This window comes from Epinephelus fuscoguttatus, linkage group LG24, assembly GCF_011397635.1.
Source record: "Epinephelus fuscoguttatus linkage group LG24, E.fuscoguttatus.final_Chr_v1".
Classification (NCBI taxonomy): domain Eukaryota; kingdom Metazoa; phylum Chordata; class Actinopteri; order Perciformes; family Serranidae; genus Epinephelus; species Epinephelus fuscoguttatus.
Window position 1 is genome coordinate 16,509,654 of NC_064775.1, and position 19,251 is coordinate 16,528,904.

Genomic DNA, 19,251 nt, shown 5'->3' on the forward strand with positions numbered 1-19,251 from the left:
TTGTGAAATAGTGTCTCCCATTCACATTTGTCTCTATCTCTCTTCCCTCCTCATTCGTCTCCAAGTGTCTCTCCTCTCCTTCCCTGCAGCGCTGCATGACGACAGGCTCACAGTGATCGGGGCTAATATCTGCTGCAGCGGCAAGACGTGAGGATCAGAGGAGAGAGAGAAAGAGAGAGAAGAGGAGAGGAGAAGAGAGGAGGAGAAAGACCTACTGACACTTCAAGATATTGGGCCAAACTGTCTGAGACTGAAAATCTCAGCCGAGGGCTCAGTCAGAGGCGAGTCTAGTCCCAGCTGTTGCTAAGGAAGAAAACTGGTGCGCTGACAGCCAGATTGTGCTGATGGTGGTTTAGAATTGCATTGACCTGCTTTCAGCTGCTGTTTTGGCAATGTTACGCCACACTTGGCATTCACACATTGTCCCGACAAAGGATGGCAAAAACCTTGGCTGCTTACATAAATCATTTGTGTTTTCATTTGATAATTGAGGAGAAAAACACAAGCAAAGCACACCTTTTCTCACAAATTCAAATGCGTTACACCCCAGGGGTCCGGATCTACTACAAATACCTTTTTATTATTTTTTGGATTGTTGGCTTTGTTGATGTTTTTGTATTTGAATGCCTCCCTGACAAGCAGACTGGAAAATACTGTAATGTAAGACACTTAAATACAATGTGGCTGAAGAAAAAAACTGGTAGGATTGGTGGCGAGTTACAACAGTTGCACATCAGCCCAGTGCAATGAAGAGTTTAAAGATGCACTGACCTCCTTTTCTATTCTATTCTAGTTTCTAATCAACAACATGACTTGTCATTTACAAACTCTAAAAGGCATTTACAAGGCCTTACTGTTATTGTGCATGACTTCATTCTTGAAATTCATTCCGACTTTGACCCCTAGATCTATTTTTTTTTTATCACTTATGTTTATGAAACTGACTTATCCTCTAACTTTTATTTGAACACTTCTAGTAGCATTCAATACTGAACTCATGTCACATTGTTTATTTTTCTCCTGATGTCTGTGCTTGCCCAACCCTTAGGACCTTGCTCTCCAGGCACACCTTGTCATCCTCATGCAGTTAACGTGATACGACAGTGCCCTCGCTCATCGCTCCCTTTTAGCTGTTTATCAGTCTTGTTGTGTTAGAGAGAAAAGGATAAAGTGTATAATGGGCATCTTTCCTAACAATAAAGAAAATGCTATTAGCTTTGTGGGTAGTTGACAAAGTACAGCAAAAATACTGTGTTTATGAGCAGAAAAAAAGTAGTTAAAGGCTTTTGTGGCACTGACCTGCAGACAAGAATTGATTTCTGGCTCAATTTAGAGTGACAACAGGAAAAAGCAACCTCTTCTGCACTAAAATAAAACTTAAAGGATTATTTCAACACCTAAATAACCATTTGTATATCATTCACCTTGTGTCACATTGACTTCATGAAGAAAACGTTTTTTTTCGCCTGCTGCCAATAAAAAAAAAAGAATTTTTTTTAAAAAAATGGGAAAAATTCTCTCACACAGCTCTTACATCATTTATCCAGTTGTATGTTCAAAACTTCCCAGACAGCCTTTTCAAACAGGGAATTTAACTGCAATTGAAACTTAACAATGCTCTCTTCAAAGCCAGACTCCATTGACAAAAACAGTAATTTTATGTTACAAAACACTGGGGCTGCTGGTCTGCTGCTGCCTTGATCAGTTACTTTGTTTGTGTTATCGTGTGACCTTGGTGTTTAAAAGGTTTAGTTCAGATTCACCAAAGTCACACAAAAACACAAACACACTAACTGATCAAGGCAGCGATAGAGCAGCAGTGCCCTTGATCAGTGAGGCAAAATTACTGTTTTTGTCAATGGAATCTGGCTTTGAAGAGAGCATAAATAAGTTTCATCCAATGTTTCGTTCCCCATCGGAAAGAGCTGTCTTTTTGAGAAGAACTGAGCATATGAGACTTGGATTATACCACACAGCAGAGTTGTGTGAGAGTTTGTAAAGGAATGATATGATATAGTTTGCTGTTGGTAAACGCAGCCCCCATCACTTCAATTCATCAAGAATTTTCTCTGTTTTTGGATTCTTCGTTAAACCTGGAGGCAAGCGAGAAATACTTTCAAATTCAGCATGAAACAAGGTGAGTTGCTGATATACAAATGATCATTTGTATATCAGCCACATAACCTACACTAAAGCTGTGACACTTTATTAGTAATTTATTTCAATACCTTTTCCAGAAAATTGCAAACCATTAAATCAAGTTTGACTGTTATACTTCTAGGAAGGCTAGAAGCCCAGCAGTAAGCCCACTGCACAGCATGTCAACCATCACAGCGTTCTTGACTTAAAAGGGTTAAATCAACAGCACTGGGAGTCAAAAAAGGACTGCCAAATCCCATTACATCTTGGGATTGATGTTTTAAATTGAACATGCCAGCATGAGACAAGTGAGAAGGTGTGGCAGCAGGCCTGAGGCTCGTCTGACTTCTCTTCTCTCCTTCTTCCTTTTGTCTTTCAACGTTGTCGTCTCGCACTCTCATGGCCCCCTGCTGCACTTCGCTCTACCTTCCAGTCCCAGCATCCCTCTCCTCCACCGACTCCACCCCACCCCGTCCCTAATCCGACCTTGCTCCCCCCCCCCCAACTGCATCCCGATCTGGGTCACTCCTCACGCCTCCGTGGAGCGCCGCTCACATCGGAATGTCACCATCCATTTAGGAGGGAGGATGGAATCTCTGGCAGCCAGTCTCAGTAGGCCAACCTGGCCTTAATCCTCTGTGTGAGCGTCCGCGTGTGTCTCTATCTGTAAATGTGTGTGCTTGAGGTTGGTCTCTAATTTTAGGTATGATTTTCTACATCCCAATCATTGATGGGATGGTTACAAGTATAGTTTCATTTCTGAATATTATTTATGCATCCAAATGCACAGTAGAGGTCATGTTGCTAAAACTGATGCAGTGTTTTGTCATTTGAAATTATATTTGTTATAATTAATCAATTATTTAATCCTTTACCCGAGGTCCTGCTTCCTTTCTGTCTCCTTCTGTCATTGGTTTGTTTCTTAACATCTAATAAATATGTTGACAAAACTATTTGCTCAGTTATGAACTTATTTACATGGACTACAGTTCCAATATTATCTCAGTGAAGACAATGATATAATGCCAGTTATATTTACTGTCATTCAGATGTTGGCTGCACTACTGCAAGCCTCATCAAAGCACTACATTATTTAGAATAGAGTAAGTATCACAAGCCAAGTGAACACAGTCACAGTGTAATACGTTGCAGAGGATGATGGGTAGCTGTCCCACTTAACAGTAGCATTATAGTAACAGGACAGTAGGCCACTGAAGGTTTCTGTGACCTGTAATCAACCCAGAATCCGGTGGCTTCCTCCTCAGTAGCAGACGGGTGGATTATGTTTCGTTGACTCAGCAAGACATGCGGGGGATTGCCACATAATGAGCGCTGCCAGTGAGGTGTGAATGAACCGTGTATATGTTGAACAGCAGCATGACGAGCGAGGCACGCGTGCACACAAACACGCTTGTGTGGAAGAGGTGCTGGGCTGATTCCACTCCTTGCAGATTAAGTACCATAATACCAGCAGTATATGCGCACTGAGGTTTTATTACTGCTCAGAAACATATCTCATGCCAGAACATATGAATAAAGCAACACTGATACTCTGATGATAACGATGACATAATATTAGAATATGTTATAAAATTCTGTTTTAGTTAGCGGTGTGAGCATGTGAAAGAAACTACATCGCCTTTTAGTCTTTCCTAGTGTTTAAAGGAAACTTTGTTTTTCACACATGCCTCCACAATGAATACAGAATCCAAAAATGGAGAAAATTCTTGATGAATTGAAGTCATAGGGGGCCATGTTTAACAACAGCAAAACTATATAAAAACAACCATTTACAAACTCGCACACATCATGCAGTATAATCCAAGTCTCATTTGTTCAGTTGTATGCTGGGTACCTCCTAAATAGACAGCCCTTTAGTGCCAGGGAAAACCGAAAGTGATGCTCTCTTCAAAACCAGACTCCATTGACAAAAACAATGTTTTTACTTTGCTGAACACAGGAGCTCCTGGTCCATTGCTGTCTTGGGCAGTTGGTCTGTTTATTTTATTGTGTGTCTTTGGTGTTTTAAAGGGTTAGTTCAGATTCACCGAAGTCACACAATAATACGAACAACTCAACTGATCGAGGCTGTGGTAGACCAGCAGCTCCTGTGCAAGGTAAAATTACTGTTTTTCTCAATGGAGTCTGGTGGCTTTGAAGAGAGCATGGATAAGTTTCACTTTCAGTTAAGTGCTTCGTCAGAAAGGGTTGCTTGTTTAGGATGTACTGATCATATAACTGGATAAATGAGACTTGGTTTATACTGCACGAGTTCTGAGTTTGTAAGCAGATGTGTTGACAGTAGTTTTGTTGGTTTTAAAATGTGGACCCTTTTGACTCTGACAAGCAAGGGTGAGTACTTAAAAAACAAACTGTCATTTGGGGGGTGATGTATTCCTTAAAATCATGAAACATGACTTATGTTAGCCAAATATTTAAAAAAGGCTCATCTTATCACATGTATACTCTGCCCTATGCTGTATCTACATTCCTATCACATAAGTGCTCCTACTGGGTCGTCCTCCCCCATCTTTGATGACAGTCTTTAGATGTGAGCATGAATCTGCTGAGACTCGCTGGACGAGTTGACAATGGTGGCAGAAGTAGAAAACCTCCTGTCGTTTATGTATAAGGATGAATAAAATGTGATTTACACCCAATGTGAGTTTTATCTACAAGGCGTGACTTTGAGGGTCAGTTCATAAATATAACAATAATCTTTCTCAATGGGGGTGTGATGGATGAGTATTTAGGAAGTCTGCTGCAGGCACTGTGTCACATCCAATCAGCTGCTAGAAAAACAACTACTCTGTGCTACATCTGCATCACTCTTATGTTTTGAAATAAAACAGATGAAACAGAAGTGAGAGCACTGACAGTTAGCTATCATTATCATTATAACCTAGTTATATTTGTATTAACTACGGTCGGTAACAGAAACATTACATGATTAAATAAATGGCAGCTAATATTGATTTCAATTATGACCCTGCAGTAAAAGTCGACAGTGCTTTTTTTGGCCTCCTGCTAATCAGATTTATCTTGTAGTTTAAATGGCATATTGTGATGATTTGAAAGCCATTATTGGATTTTGGATGTTTAAGTGAGTTGTCAGATTAGAGTCTGTCTGCAAACTGAATTTTCCTCCCTCAGGTTGAATTTAAATCAAACTGACTAAAACTGACTGCTGCATCTTAACTCAGATCTACTCCCTCATCCCCTCACTGCTTGCATTTCCTTCTCTTTAGCTTCAGCCTCCAATCTCATCAAAGGAGTAGATGCTTCCTGGCACGCACCAGCCCCACCCCATGGTGATGTCATTGTTCCCATGGTGATGTGAGCCCCGGGGTGGGAGGGGCTGGTGGTGGTCAGGAGCGGACGCTGGCTGCAGAGAGTGGACTTCGAGTATGTTATGGATCCTGAAATAGGTCACCAGATCCTCCAGGCGCAGCCCCGGGGGTCCTTCCTAACTGCACTGACACAAATGGCAGCCGAGCCATTTAAATTCATCAATACGTTGATAGCTGGTTGCCGGTTGGGCTGTTTATATCATTTTAGACTTTTAGGCTGGTGCTGATGGGGGTGGTGTCTAAGCATATCACTGTTTTGCTGCACCAACAACGGCAGTTTGTTGGAAAGATATGTCCAGTTATGATTAGAAGCAACAGACCATGGCTTTTTATCACCTTTTAAGTTATCACTCAATTAAATAGCCTTATAGATATGGGTGGAAGGAACTTGCTCACCTATTAGTAGATTCAGAATGCAGTTATCAGCTCATTAAATTGCCGTGTTTATTGTTATGTGGCAACCAAAGAAGTCAGGTGAGGTAATGTTAGTATAAAGAGCTGAAGAGTCTGCTTAGGTAGTTCATCCAACCCATTCTCATTCCCGGAACACGCCCCCTCAGCGTCTGAGACCGACCCACAAGCCACAGAAATCTGATTTGAGTCTGGTACAGCCCTAAAAAACTCAATGTTGACTTTCTGTTTCACCCCCTTTCACTCTATGTGGAATTTCTCGCTCTTTATACTACGTTTGTTTATCTGAGCATCAAATATTGACGCAGATGAGTGTACGGAGTTGGTTAAAAGCCCAGTGTCTCATAAGGATGCTAAAGGGTGCATTGTGGTATCACATGCTGAAGGACATGACAAAGCATCAATATTTGACAACTGGGAGTGAGAACAGGCTGGTTGGTTGGGGTGGTGGATAGGTCAAACAAACGCAGGACTGTGATCCAAGAAACTGGGGTTTGTGTCCTGTGTGAAACCAAAAAACTAAACATTGAGTAATTTTATGTATTTTTGCAGTATTGGTACCTAAATCTAACAAATGTGAAAGTGAAACCTAATGAAATTTCTCCTAATACCAACAGGACCTACCTGCAGTCCGTTCAGAATGGACCCATGACCCACTTTTGGACTGCGACCCACCAGTTGGCAACCACTGGTATAAAAAAGAGCCTGTTCTAGCTACCAGGGTGTCAAAAATCGAGCTTGGGCAGCAGCCCTCGCTGTCAGGAATGGACATACAATACCCACTTTAATGTCTGAGAGGTACTGGGCCTTCCACTACCTGGAATATAAACCCATCTGTGTCATTATTAGATGCTCAAAACATCAGATCTAGTATATAGAGTGAGGAGAGTCCCCATTGGGTGGGTGCGAGAGAAGGTAGATAGGACCAACAAGCACAGGACTTTGACCCAGGAGACTGATGTTCATGTCCCCTGTGAAACTAAAAGTCATGACTGAGTTACATATAAGAGCACCATCTTTAGAAAAGTCAAACTACATCAACAGAATTCATCAAACAGGATGTCTCAGCACAACCAACAGTGTTTGACTGACAGGTGATCTGAAGCAAAGCCTACTTAGGATAAGCACAGAGAATCAGAATTAAAAATAGGACTGCAAATTTCACTAGCTAATTCTGCACAATAATCTGTGCTAATTGTGACAGACTTTTACAAACAGCACTCAGCTCTCTGCTGCTTCCCAACAAAACTTCCCGTCTGTCTGTCTCTTGAGCAGTGACTCCCTCCCTTTCCAGACATCTTGCATTTTCAGGCATCCTTCAAGGCTGCGGGGATTACGATGACTGTTGACAGCCCACGCCCTGCAGGCTCACACACACCTACACACACTCCCTGGCCAAATCAACCCAAACGCATGCACAAACACCCAAAAACTGAACCACACCCACACGCAAACAAACACACCCTCTCATTGACGCCCCCGAACGCATCCACAAAGCTAAACCCACAGCTCTCTGGCTGGGAGCAAACACATTGTTAACAGAGCTAAACATAGACACACACACAAACAGAAGACTTCTCTGAATTTACCACCAAATCTACATTTAGCCACTCGCTCTGTCATTTCATTTCCTGTCATGAATCTCAAACACATTTATGCAACCAAAGCTCTATACATGACTAAATGACTGGTCTTTGGAGGTCAGAAATGTCTCGCATGACATCAGCCCAAACAATCGGCCCTTCTCCCGTCCAACATGTTGCTGTGTATAATTCCCCCTCTATTATACATCCATGGACAGCCAAGCTAATCATCTGGCTGAGTGCAGCCACTTAGATCTGAGTCCCAAGGCCCCGTGAGTCATGGGAAAAGTGAGTGTGAAATGTCATGGGGGGATATGAGTAGAAGTAGTGCATAGTATTCTATCTGGCAGCGCTCCAGACTTCTATGTTTTTGCTTTTTCTTTTAGTTATTCAGGTGTGAGATGACTGTAGACCCGTTTTTAGTCACATTTATGTTTTCTCATTGGCTTACCTGACTTGAAGAGCTGTCTTCACTGATGGATGAAACAGACGAGTGCTGAGTTGAAGCGCCTGCTCAGACCTGCATGAAAAACAGGGAACACATGTTAGGACATCAATAATGCGCAGCACTTAAGTTTAACACTTCTCCCTAAAAAAAAAAAGTTTTGTCACTGCATCTGACAAAAGCTGAAACTCATTTACTTCACTGACAGCTTTAAGCTCAAGCCTCTGAATCCAGCCTGGCTAGTCCAGAATCAAATAGGGGATTCTTTACAAGACAGCTCAGTCGTGTCAGCCTTGTGTTTAACACAGCCGTGCATGAGCCGTGCATGAACACAGCAGCTTAGCTCTGTCACCTGGAGTCTGTCAGCAACATTAATCCAAACCTCAGTGTGGCCTTGTCTCTCTTTAAAGATGCTGCTGACGGTACACAACAACAAAATCAGATCTATTGAGTGTCCATGCATGAGCGTGTCCATTGTGACCATTTTATTCTTTTGTGTCATCACAGGGATGTGTAATTTTAGCTCATTTTTTATTTATAATTGTACTTTAAATTTAAATGAATGGCATTATTCTCTAGCATTGTTCACATTGTCAAATTTTCCTAAGAAATGCCTGATTTCCTTGTTAATTCAATTGCAATATCTACTCTTAATCAACGTAATCCCCTCAATCCACTACTGAAGACGTTGCTTTTATATGATGGGGCAGCAATGGGGGGCTTGGTTGGTGGTGAAAGTTGTCTCCATATACGTCAGTTGGCACTGGAACAGCAAACAGCAAAATTCAATCGCAATAGGCAGGATTCATGCCGTAGAGGGTAGTCACTATGCATATTTTTAACACAATAGTATTCAAATACTTTACACTCAAATGTCAAGATTTGGACCTGAATCAATCATCTATACTTCTAAATACCCATATAAATTGCTTTTCAACTTTTAATTTGTTACATGCACATTTCTAGTATTTGTGTGGATTTGTGTGGATTGGCTCTGATGCACACTTAAAGGAGCTCTATGTCACTGGTTCCCAACTTGGGGTCCAAGCCCCCACTGGGGGTCACCAAAGATCCACAAGGGGGTCATTTTCAGGGGTGAACACTTAAAAACAAACAAACCAAAAAAATAATACAGACGGATAACTGTATAAAAAGTTCCTGTACGTCTCAGACGCAATATTCACAAGAAAAAATGTGCTCACAATTCCTCCAAATAGCTCGTATTCAGAACATATCAATGATTCGGAGGTTGTCTGCATACAGTTCTCAACATGGAGATGGCTGAGCTGGCAGCTAGCAGCTATCGGTGCTAATAACTGGAACAGTGCTAACAACAGTGACAGTGCTGACACAGCTCATGGTGTTAACCACGCAGGAACTGGAAGGTGGGCGCTCCACTTCCATGACAATGGTGTCTTCATATCAGCGATAATCACCATATGAGCGCAGATCAAAGTGGTGGCTATTACCTAGCCAAAGGGATACACACACGGGATTCAGATGCACTAATATGCCAAAATAGCTGCACCGTCTGCCACAACAGAGGACAGAGAAGTTCAGATTACAACACAAACTGACTGAGCAAACATAGCAACATACAGTACATAGCAAAAATTAATAGGTTGTTAAATATAGCTTTATTAATGTTCTGAATATCATATGAAGTTCCTTTAAAGGAACAGTTCTTGATACTGCTCCCATGTCTCTACTGTTAATATCTAGGTGGAGCCAGCAGCTGGTAAGCTTAGCTCAGCATGAAGACTAGAAATAAGGAAAAATAGCCTGGTTCCATCAGAAAGAAAATCCAATCCACTTCCTAACATCCCTCCAAAACATACGTAAAAAAGACAACAGACCAGTGTTCATGTTTACAACAGTGACTGTAGACAGTGTGAGGAAAACAAGAGAAACAGAGGTCAGCAGGACGGTTTCCAAGGCAACTGCAAGGATAATAATAATCCCGAAAAGAAATCAAAGTGATTATTTTCAAGCGATTACAAGAGAACGTGTCATGCGTGTGCCAACTTAGAGAGACTCCACTCGTGAGCTGTTTTTGAGATTTGTGAAATTCTTGGATTGGTCCGTTTGGGGCTGAGCCAGGGGATGAGTTAAGGCTTAAGCCAGCCATGAAGAAAGACAGATTTGCACATTTACACTGCTTTTGGACTGTAAGGAGGTAGAAAACAGAGCATCCTGTTAACAGTAATACAGTGTGAAAGGACCGTCGGGGGGTTCTGGTGCCAAAACAGGCAGTTGGACAGAGAAGGAAAGAGACAGAGGATAGAGTAGAGGGACGTAAAGAGAGCTGAGCGGAGATTCTCCAAACAGGAAGGAGGTTGATTTATTAGAGAGGAGAGAGAAAGAGGCCTGGAGTATTTCTACTACAGGATGATTCTGGTTTATTGCAATGTAGGTGGTATTTTTGGAACTTTGGCCATCATTTCTACTGCTTATGATAACACGGTACTCAAATGCCCATTATAAATTTAACTTTATATGTAACTTAATAGTTTTATTCTTGATTCTATTTTCAACATCAGTTCATTCATTCATTCATTTTCCGTAACCGCTTATCCTGTTGGAGGTCGCTGGAGCCTATCCCAGCTGACATTGGGCGAGAAGCTGGGTACACCCTGGACAGGTCACCAGACTATCACAGGGCTGACACATAGAGACAGACAACCATTCACACTCACGTTCACACCTACAGACAATTTAGAGTCACCAATAAACCTGCATGTCTTTGGACTGTGGGAGGAAGCTGGAGTTGACCCTGTTGACACAGGGAGAACATGCAAACTCCCCCACCCCTGGTTCAAATTAGGAACCCTCTTGCTGTGAGGCGACAATGCTAACCACCATACTGCCTAATGTTACAGGGGACATTTCCCCCTCAATATTTAGGACGTGTATTTGTCTCCCCCACTAAAATAATGAAAACAGCAAAGGACTTTTTGACATAATTTGAGACGTTTGCACCAAACACTGATGCAGAAAAGGCACATTTGTGCATAAAAATGAACCAGAATGTAGAAAATTAAATGTTTGATTCTCAAAATTTTCTTGCGGAGGACCCCTGAACCTCACGTTTAATGTGTCCCCCCCAATGTTAAAATGAAGCAAAAGCCCTTGGTGGCTCTCCGGTTTCCCCCCAGGTCACCCAGGTAAGTAAGCGGCTTTATTTTGAGCTGTAAAACCTCTTTAGCATTGTAAACCATGTTAGCACCACTAGCCATGCTGACACTGCTAACGGTGCAGGGCTAACCGTTAATGCTAAGGGTGGTTTGCAGTTTAAATTTGAGCCATGTACTCACCAGGTCAACCCCAGAGGAAGACCGCAGGGTGTGCACAATGTTTTACAGCAATGCTGTAGGGTCAAGATGGCGTCACTAATGGTAATCACTAAAGGAGCAGCGCTGCTAGCTGGCTCCTTTTTTTGTGTGTGTGTCTGTGTGCTCATGTCACTTCAGGGCCTCCATACAATCTTTGTAAAAAAGGTCTTTTAATCTAAAGGAATGTGACTGATGGACCAAAAAAGGTGTTAAGCCTCCAGAACAGATTGAATGGACATGCATTTTTATGTTGCATTTAAATGTCTCCTCTAATTTGTTACATGTCTGCATGTATAAGGAAACAAAAAAGTATAAATGACTCTCTGAGGGAAGCAAGTTGATATTATAGAAGGAAAGAAAGTGACTGTGAAAATATAGTGAGACAAAGAGAGAGAAAAGAGACAGTAAGGTCAAACAGGAAGTAATGTCTCTTCTGGGGTAAGGCCGGCCAGCTGGGGAAGCTTAGCCAGAAAAAGAAAGGGATGAGGTAGGAGAGAGCGATGGGTAGTTACCGCCCAGCCCAAAAATATCAAGCGCATGACAGAAACAGAAGCACTGTGCACAAAGCCACCTTTTTAACTGTCACAGTAAATGATCCCTTTCGCACACAACAGTTGGCCCGCTTGTTATGAAACCCAAATCTCCCTTAACACTATTATTTTTTCCAGAAGTGCACCCATGCTTTTAATAAATGATGAATTCACAAGAGGAGATTGTGATCTTGGGCACATAACTAATCAACAAATTGATGCAAGTTAACTGTAATTGGGGGATAATAATGTTTCCGAGATCAAAAGTTTCTTCTTTTTGATCAGTTAGCAAATTACTTCTTTTCCTTTTTTCCCCTCACTAATAACCTGCCAGCCTGTCTTATCATATAGTATCTGAAGTGTGTCATATCTAATCTCCAAACTGATTAACTGCAGCTTTTACAGGAAGAACGGCTGTTAATTTTACATTTTCACAATCTTATCAGTCACCCAAGATGACCATCAGCCTCCACTAGTGCATCTCTGGGGTCACTCTGTAATGGATGGGCACAAACAGTGAGTAAGTGACTACAGGGCTGAACAAACAAACAATTTGTCTCGAGTCTCTGGAAAGGAAGAAAACAATCGGCGACGCACATTTTTTACATTCGTCTTGACCTGCATGTTCCTCCCAGGAGGACGGGAGGCCAAATATGTCAAACAGAAGGCAGAGAGAGAAGAGATGGAGGAAAGGAAGAGTCAAGGATAGAGGAAGGAGGTCAGAGGCTGACCTAATCCACAGATTTGACTTCGTCATCAGAGACGAGGCAAACAGGAAATGAATCCTAATCTCGGTGCTCGCGCTAAAAGGCCTGATAAACCTTGCTGAACTTTGCTGAAGTGAGCCAGCAGAGGAGATAACAGGGGAACATCACAGGAAGATATTTACACAATTATCTGACTCAATTTTATTGAGCGGCTCAGGGACCTTTCATACTGCTTATCCTGTAGGACCACAATTATCCAAATCTCAATTTCAGTCTGAACCTTATACTGTTTTTAGAATGCATAAAAAAACACTGCATCAGTCATCACATTAAACAAGAATAGGTCGATTCAGACAATTCTTCAAAGGCTATGAACTTGATTTTGGCAATTCAAACTACTTCATGTGAACGAGAGGTCCTAATGGATCAAACCACCAGCCCTGTAATTAGTGGACAACGGTGGATGAAGCACTGTCAAGCATTTCCTATATCTGGACAACCTTAAGGCCTTTACACACCGGGAGTGTGACACAAAACACAAACACAAAACACAGTGTATTAGAATGGAAGATAGGGATCTGCTATCTGTTGCCTTTGCCAAGGTCGAATTGATTGATTCTGAAGCCCCGTTAGTCCGAAAATCCCATTTCTCCGACAGCCTATTATCCTAAAAACAAACACCCATTGCTTGGTTTTTTCAAAAAATACACTCCCTGCGGGTTGGCTGTGGCTCAGAGGTAGAGCAGGTCGTCCACTAATCAGATGATCGACACATAGATACCCCACTCCTCCAGTCTACATGTCAAAGTATCCTTGGGCGAGATACTGAACCCCAAATTGCTCCCGATGGTTGTTCCATCGGTGTGTGAGTGTGTGTGAATGATTACGGAGTAGTAGGCGGCACCATGTATGATAGCCTTGGGTGAATGGGTGAATGTGACATGTAGTGTAAGCAGCTGTTTGAGTAGTCGGCTGACAAAAAAGCACACGTGTAGTCCATTTACCATTTTCCATTTAGACAACCCAATTGCCGCAAAAAATGTTCTCATTGTCCGTTTCCATAAACCACAGATACATTTGACAACAATGCCATTGTGAATGTGTGGTTAGGTTTAGGCACAAACGTCACTTGGTTATGATAAGGAAAAGATCATGTTTTGGTTTAAAAATTGGCACAAAGTTTGCTAGAAAAGCAGGGACAGTTCGGTTAAAAACACCAAGGTTTGATGCCTTAAACACAACTTGGAAATGCCAGGAAAGGTCACTAAAAACAAAACACAATTGGTGGCTCCAAAGCTGCTGGCAAACTCAAACTAACTGCAGAGAGTTGTATTTCGAAGAAACAAAAATTCTGAGCGATTGATGCTTGTTTTTGGGATAACACGCTGTTGGAGAAATGGGCCTTTGGTCCAATGGGACATTTTTTGGACTAACTGGGCTTTGGAATTTTGGGCTGTCGGAGCAATGGCATGGCACCATGGCGCCCTAAATTACTTGTAAGCATGTTATGCAAAGCACCCACTGAATGCCAGAGGTTGCACTATGCGACCTGAAGGCTTAGTCACTACTGATAGAACTCCTACCTCCTACAGCAGGTGCTAAGGACTAAAAAATGGGGTATAATGGTGTCAAAGCAATCGCACTGCACTTTAAATCACACAAGTGTCATTTGGGTGTCACCACACATGAATTTCAATGAAATAAAAACAAATATAAAGGAGACTAGTTCCAGAAAACTACATTATTTATTGTAATGATGTGGCTTTTGAAGCTTCAGTGGTTTGTTCTGACTGTGTTTGTGCTGTGTTTTCTAACCTGAGGATCCAGCCAGTACATTTGACAGATCCTCTCCTCTGAGGTCTCTGCCTCCTCCCCTTTTAACTTGGCCGTCGCCCCCATTTCCTCATCTATAATTCACAAAGACAGGCTCCTTCTCCCCAAAGACAAACATGCATGCACACTCCCCCAGGCCGATGCACGCCTCTATGCAGCAGACAAACAAACACATGCATGTTTAATACATCAAAGCTTTGAGTAGTTGGGGTCAAGGTGAAGAGTATTCGCATGTCCAAAACATGATAGATAACAGACAAAGAAAAGGTTTCAAAATAAAAGTACATTATTTAATTTATTTGCTTGATAGCATTTTTTTGCATCTCAGAAACTTCTTATATTTCTTCCACATCATTTATGTGTTGAGATATTAAGCGGTTATGGCTCCTCATTATCTTTTCATCACGACTCTACTTGATGTGAGCCAGCCAGTAATTGCATCTATGATTCACTTCACCTTTTCTAATCACAACTCTGCATGTCGTCCTGAACTCCAGTATTCAGCAGAGGCCTCGGTGCAATCTTACAGGTGTAAAGAGGCAGAGGGGAGACTGTTTTCTACACCTCCGCACTTGGTACAGCCTACAGAGGAGCCTGTGTGGCTAATGAGCCAAACTCTGCAGGGAAAGAGGCTCATTAATTAAACCAAAGGAAGAAAAGAGAAGAGATGAGCCGGGTTGTAGCACCGGTTTGAAGAGGGAGGGCAGGTGGGGACTGTGAGCATTGCGGCAGCAGAACTTGTCTCTCGTCTCCTTGTAACGAGAACTAAATTTGGAAAATAACAGATTTGTAAAAAAATAAATGCATGATGAAAAATTCTTCACATTAGAACCAGTAGCCCAAATAAATCTTAAAAGATCACAAAAGAGCTGTATGGTAACATGCACGTAGCACGCTTTCATGCACTCTCTTAATGAAACTTTTTGTCTTTATTGACAGAAAACTATCCCACTAGGATTTTTTCATCTGTGCCAGGTGGCCAGTAAACCATTGCTGGAATGAATGGAGCACCATCTTGGAACATGGTGTCCAATCTGTAAACATCAGTGGTCTAAACCTCCAGGGTAGGAACTGCATCTCAAGGGAAAACCGTTCTTGGGCAATTATGTGAATTATAGCAGCTGTAAAATACCATTAGTACATATTAGATAGATGGAAATTATGTTATATAAACTTATGATTACACAAATTAGTTCATAATATACTCATCTGGCCTTTGGTACATCTGCTATAGAGCAGTAACATGACGCATTAGAAATGACTAATTTCTCTTCTCTTTCTTTTCTGTCCACTTGAAATATCTAAATCTTATTGACCTCGAATCCGCACATTAACACACACCAGGGACACGAAAACCAAACACACTCTCTGCCCGTCACAATCTACAAGCTCAAACACATGTGAGCAGCACTTTTCTTCGCCGCGTTGTGTAAACCAGGCAGGGACCAGGTGCAGGACTCTGTGCCCCCGCGGCAACAGCTGCACTTCAGAGTGGAGACATGTGGGAGAACTGGTCTTTATTCACATATATGTAGGTTTTTTTAGTGGCCTAAGAGCATCGCACACACATTCATCAATCAACGTGAAGGGACAAGGCGGGCTGAAATGGTGCCTGCAGGCTGGGATTTTACTCTTCTGGAAAACTTTCACCCTCAAGAATGTGAAGATGCTGAAAAAATGCCAAATATTCAGCATTTTTAGGGAAGACTGCAGCTGTTAAGAGGTCTGTTTCGGTAAATCCTGGTGGGTTTTTACCATTTAACTGCATGCACTGACATCTCATGACAGCAATGGGAAGGTTATAAGTAAGCAAGACACTGACAAGCATCTTGGGAGGCAAAAACATTATATTTTTTAGTTGTGAAATGTCTTTTTATTGCTTTAATCTTGCTTTCTGGGAGCGTTACAGCATTAATTATACTTCCATCAAGCCCTATGTTAGGATCTGCTGGTCTGCTGGTCTCAGAGGTGGACAGTGCTGAAGAAGCTGAGCTGGACTTTTGTATATACAGCACATTCTTTCATCATTATAAATTCTCCTCCTGACATAACAAATACCAAAAGTGGTCCAAGTGCTTTGAGGATTAACTGAGAGGATTTTTCAGTAATCCGTACCTTCTATTATGCAGCATCATCACGTATTCCTCAACAGCGCTACACCCAAGCTCTGCTTCACCAACTTTCCTGCAGCCTAAAATAACACACTGTCTATTTGATTCATCTGCATCTGTCTCTGTGGCTCGCCTCCTCTTTGTCACTGACATCCAACTACATGCCCATCAAGTATCACTTGTCAACAGACACTTGAGGGCATTCTGTCAAAGTTGACGGTGGCATTGACTCGACCGCAGTGTCCCTTTCTACTACAGTAACTTACACTCCATATAAATCTCTGATGGTAGGGTTAAACACTACAGCACGAGAGGCTGATGTTAGAAAATACTGTTGGAATTAGTAGAATATCTCATATGGCAGCTAGATAATCAACAAGCTGGTCAGGCTTGGAGATTTGAAAGAAAAAAAATCACGACTCAAAGTCCACTAAATTGCTTTTTACAGGGTATTTGGTCATTGCGCAGTATTTATATCAAAATATACACTAAGCAACTTCTTCCAGTGCCAATGCAGACCATAAAACGTGTTATAAGCACACAAAACAAGCAAGTAAGGGGGGCTCGATATTTATAAAACAGCCTACACATACATATTACACCATCTCTTTCAGATATCCAAAACTTTACCCAAACTGTCTCCTGCGTCGTGCGTTTGAGTCCACTCTCACTTGGTGGTAGTCGGCGCTGAGTTCGAAAGAGACACTGAATACATAAAGCATATATAAATGAAGTATCCCCGAACATTTTCCCAGGCCTCCATGCTGCTTTCTACTGTTTACTAAGCGTTTTTTCAAGTGCATTTATGACATCAATTGTGACACACCACTAAAATAATAACAGACAGTCATACCCGTCTACTGCAGAGCTGTGTACACACACTAATTTTGGTGGTAAAAGGCTATAAACGTTGTGAACTTTCAGGTGGGCAGATTTGTAAAAAGTGTTCAAAATCTAAGCTGCAGAGGTCTACATTTTCTGACTTCCTGGTAGGGGCCAATCTCCAAAAAATACACTTGATTTCTGTTGTGGATGTGTTTCTAACTGACACTGAAGGAGGTAAAGCCATTGAAACAATGCCTTCTTTCACCCTTGGCGTCTCTCTAACACCTACATTTAGCTCCATTACATTTCAAATGCCTTGCTGACAAACAGCAGTTGGAGCCGGGGGCGATGTTGACTCTGAAACAATGTCCCTATCTCCCACTGATTTTGCCCTGAGAGCGCAGCAACAGTTGGTCAACCAACCGCAGCAGCCAGCCTCTCTGCCAAACGACGACCTCGCTCCGAGGGCAGAAGAGGGACGCAGGAAAAATGGGAAGAGGGGGAGGATGATTGGGGAGACAGGACTTCATTTGTGACCCCCAAAAATGAGGACAGAGATAGGGCGCTTTTGCCCCCTCATCCTCGCCTCATACGCCGTGGTGTGTCATCCAGAGTTGGTTTCCAGGAAAGGACAGCTCGCCTCTGAGCTGCCAAGCAACATGCGGCCGACAGAGACAGAGAGAGGGGAAGTGAGGGGGCATGTCACTGTGGATAGGACAGACACCCCGGTGACTTCTGGCACACAGTCATAACAGGGCCCACAGTGTGCCGCTGCATTGTTACCCCCTTAAAAAAATAAAACGTCCTGTCACTACAGCTTGAAAATTTAAAAAGGGGGTGAGTGGGAGAGAGATGAGAGATCAAAACAGGAGCATGCAGAGGGAGGAATAAACAGAGTGGGAGGGAAGAAGAAAAGAAAAGGTGGGTGATAAAGGCAGACAACAAGGACAGGGAGTCAGAGTTGGCGTCTCATCACTCCATCACCACCTGCTCACATCAAAACCCACCCATCAGCTCCCAAACTCCTCCCGAATGAGCCATCAACAAACTTGTGACAGCCAACTCCGCTGACAGGCAGAGTAATGTGTCCCGCGGTCTCGCTCGGCATGGTGTCACTCCCACGGAGAAACCACCAACAATCTGTTGGCTATGAGTCGCTAACCGCCGACGGCCACATGCCATCACAGCCTCTAAATATATCACAATCGCTATTATCTCTATTTGGAATAATGTTAAATGTCTTAGTAAACATTTGCTTTTACACAAATGCATACACAGCAGCAGCACTCAGGGTGAACTGTCCTGCCGGCTGAATAATCAGCAATGTCTAGACGGGGTACGTCACGAAGACTATGGGTCACCAAAACACAGAAACAGCCCTTGGCTTATCACAACATCAGCTCTTTTACTCTATTGTCTGAATATGTCTGCAGCATATCCTGATTAATTAGAATTTCTGCACACAAAGGGGAGATGATATGCAAGGAGACATTTATTAGAGATCAAGCTCGAGGGAGAAGAAGAAACTGAAAGGAAAGGAAAATTTATTTGTCATCTCGGCAGCTTTGGTTGATTTTTCAAGCAATAGAGCGGCTGCATCAAAGGATTCTACCGCAAATGAAAAATACAACGTCTTACCTGGTGGGGTAGGGCAGCTTTTTGTCTGCAAAGAGGGCTCAAGGGGGCAAGGCAGCGGCGTCTGCAGAGAGAGGAGAGAAGAGAGACAGGGAAAAACAAAAGATGAGAGACGGAAAAGGGAGCGAACAGGAGTCACAGGGGCAGAGCCACACTGTCAGAGATGGCTGATGCTTTTTCGCCGGCGAGCGGAGCCGGCAAGCACACTACTGCTGCAGCTCACACGCTCCCTCACAAAAACACATACACACACACACACCGAGCCAACCGGCATGCTGTCTCACGTAGGCCTACCCCTCCCTGAGTTCCCCTCCACCAGCACTCACTCTGCAACCAAACCAGTGCCTCCA

The 19,251-nt window shown here is 42.6% G+C and overlaps 1 protein-coding gene across 8 annotated transcripts in view; it reads right to left on the reverse strand.

Annotated features, from left to right (window-relative positions):
• The window catches only part of LOC125884725 (microtubule-associated protein 2-like), a 78,450-nt gene that overhangs the window by 25,940 nt on the left and 33,259 nt on the right, over positions 1–19,251 (reverse strand). For all 8 annotated transcript variants that reach the window (XM_049569856.1, XM_049569862.1, XM_049569861.1 and 5 more), the window contains exons 2-3: positions 18,905–18,965; positions 7,935–8,003 (exon numbers count right to left, since the gene is read on the reverse strand). The gene's annotated coding sequence lies outside the window, so the exon portion shown is untranslated. The remainder of the gene's footprint in view (positions 1–7,934; positions 8,004–18,904; positions 18,966–19,251) is intronic.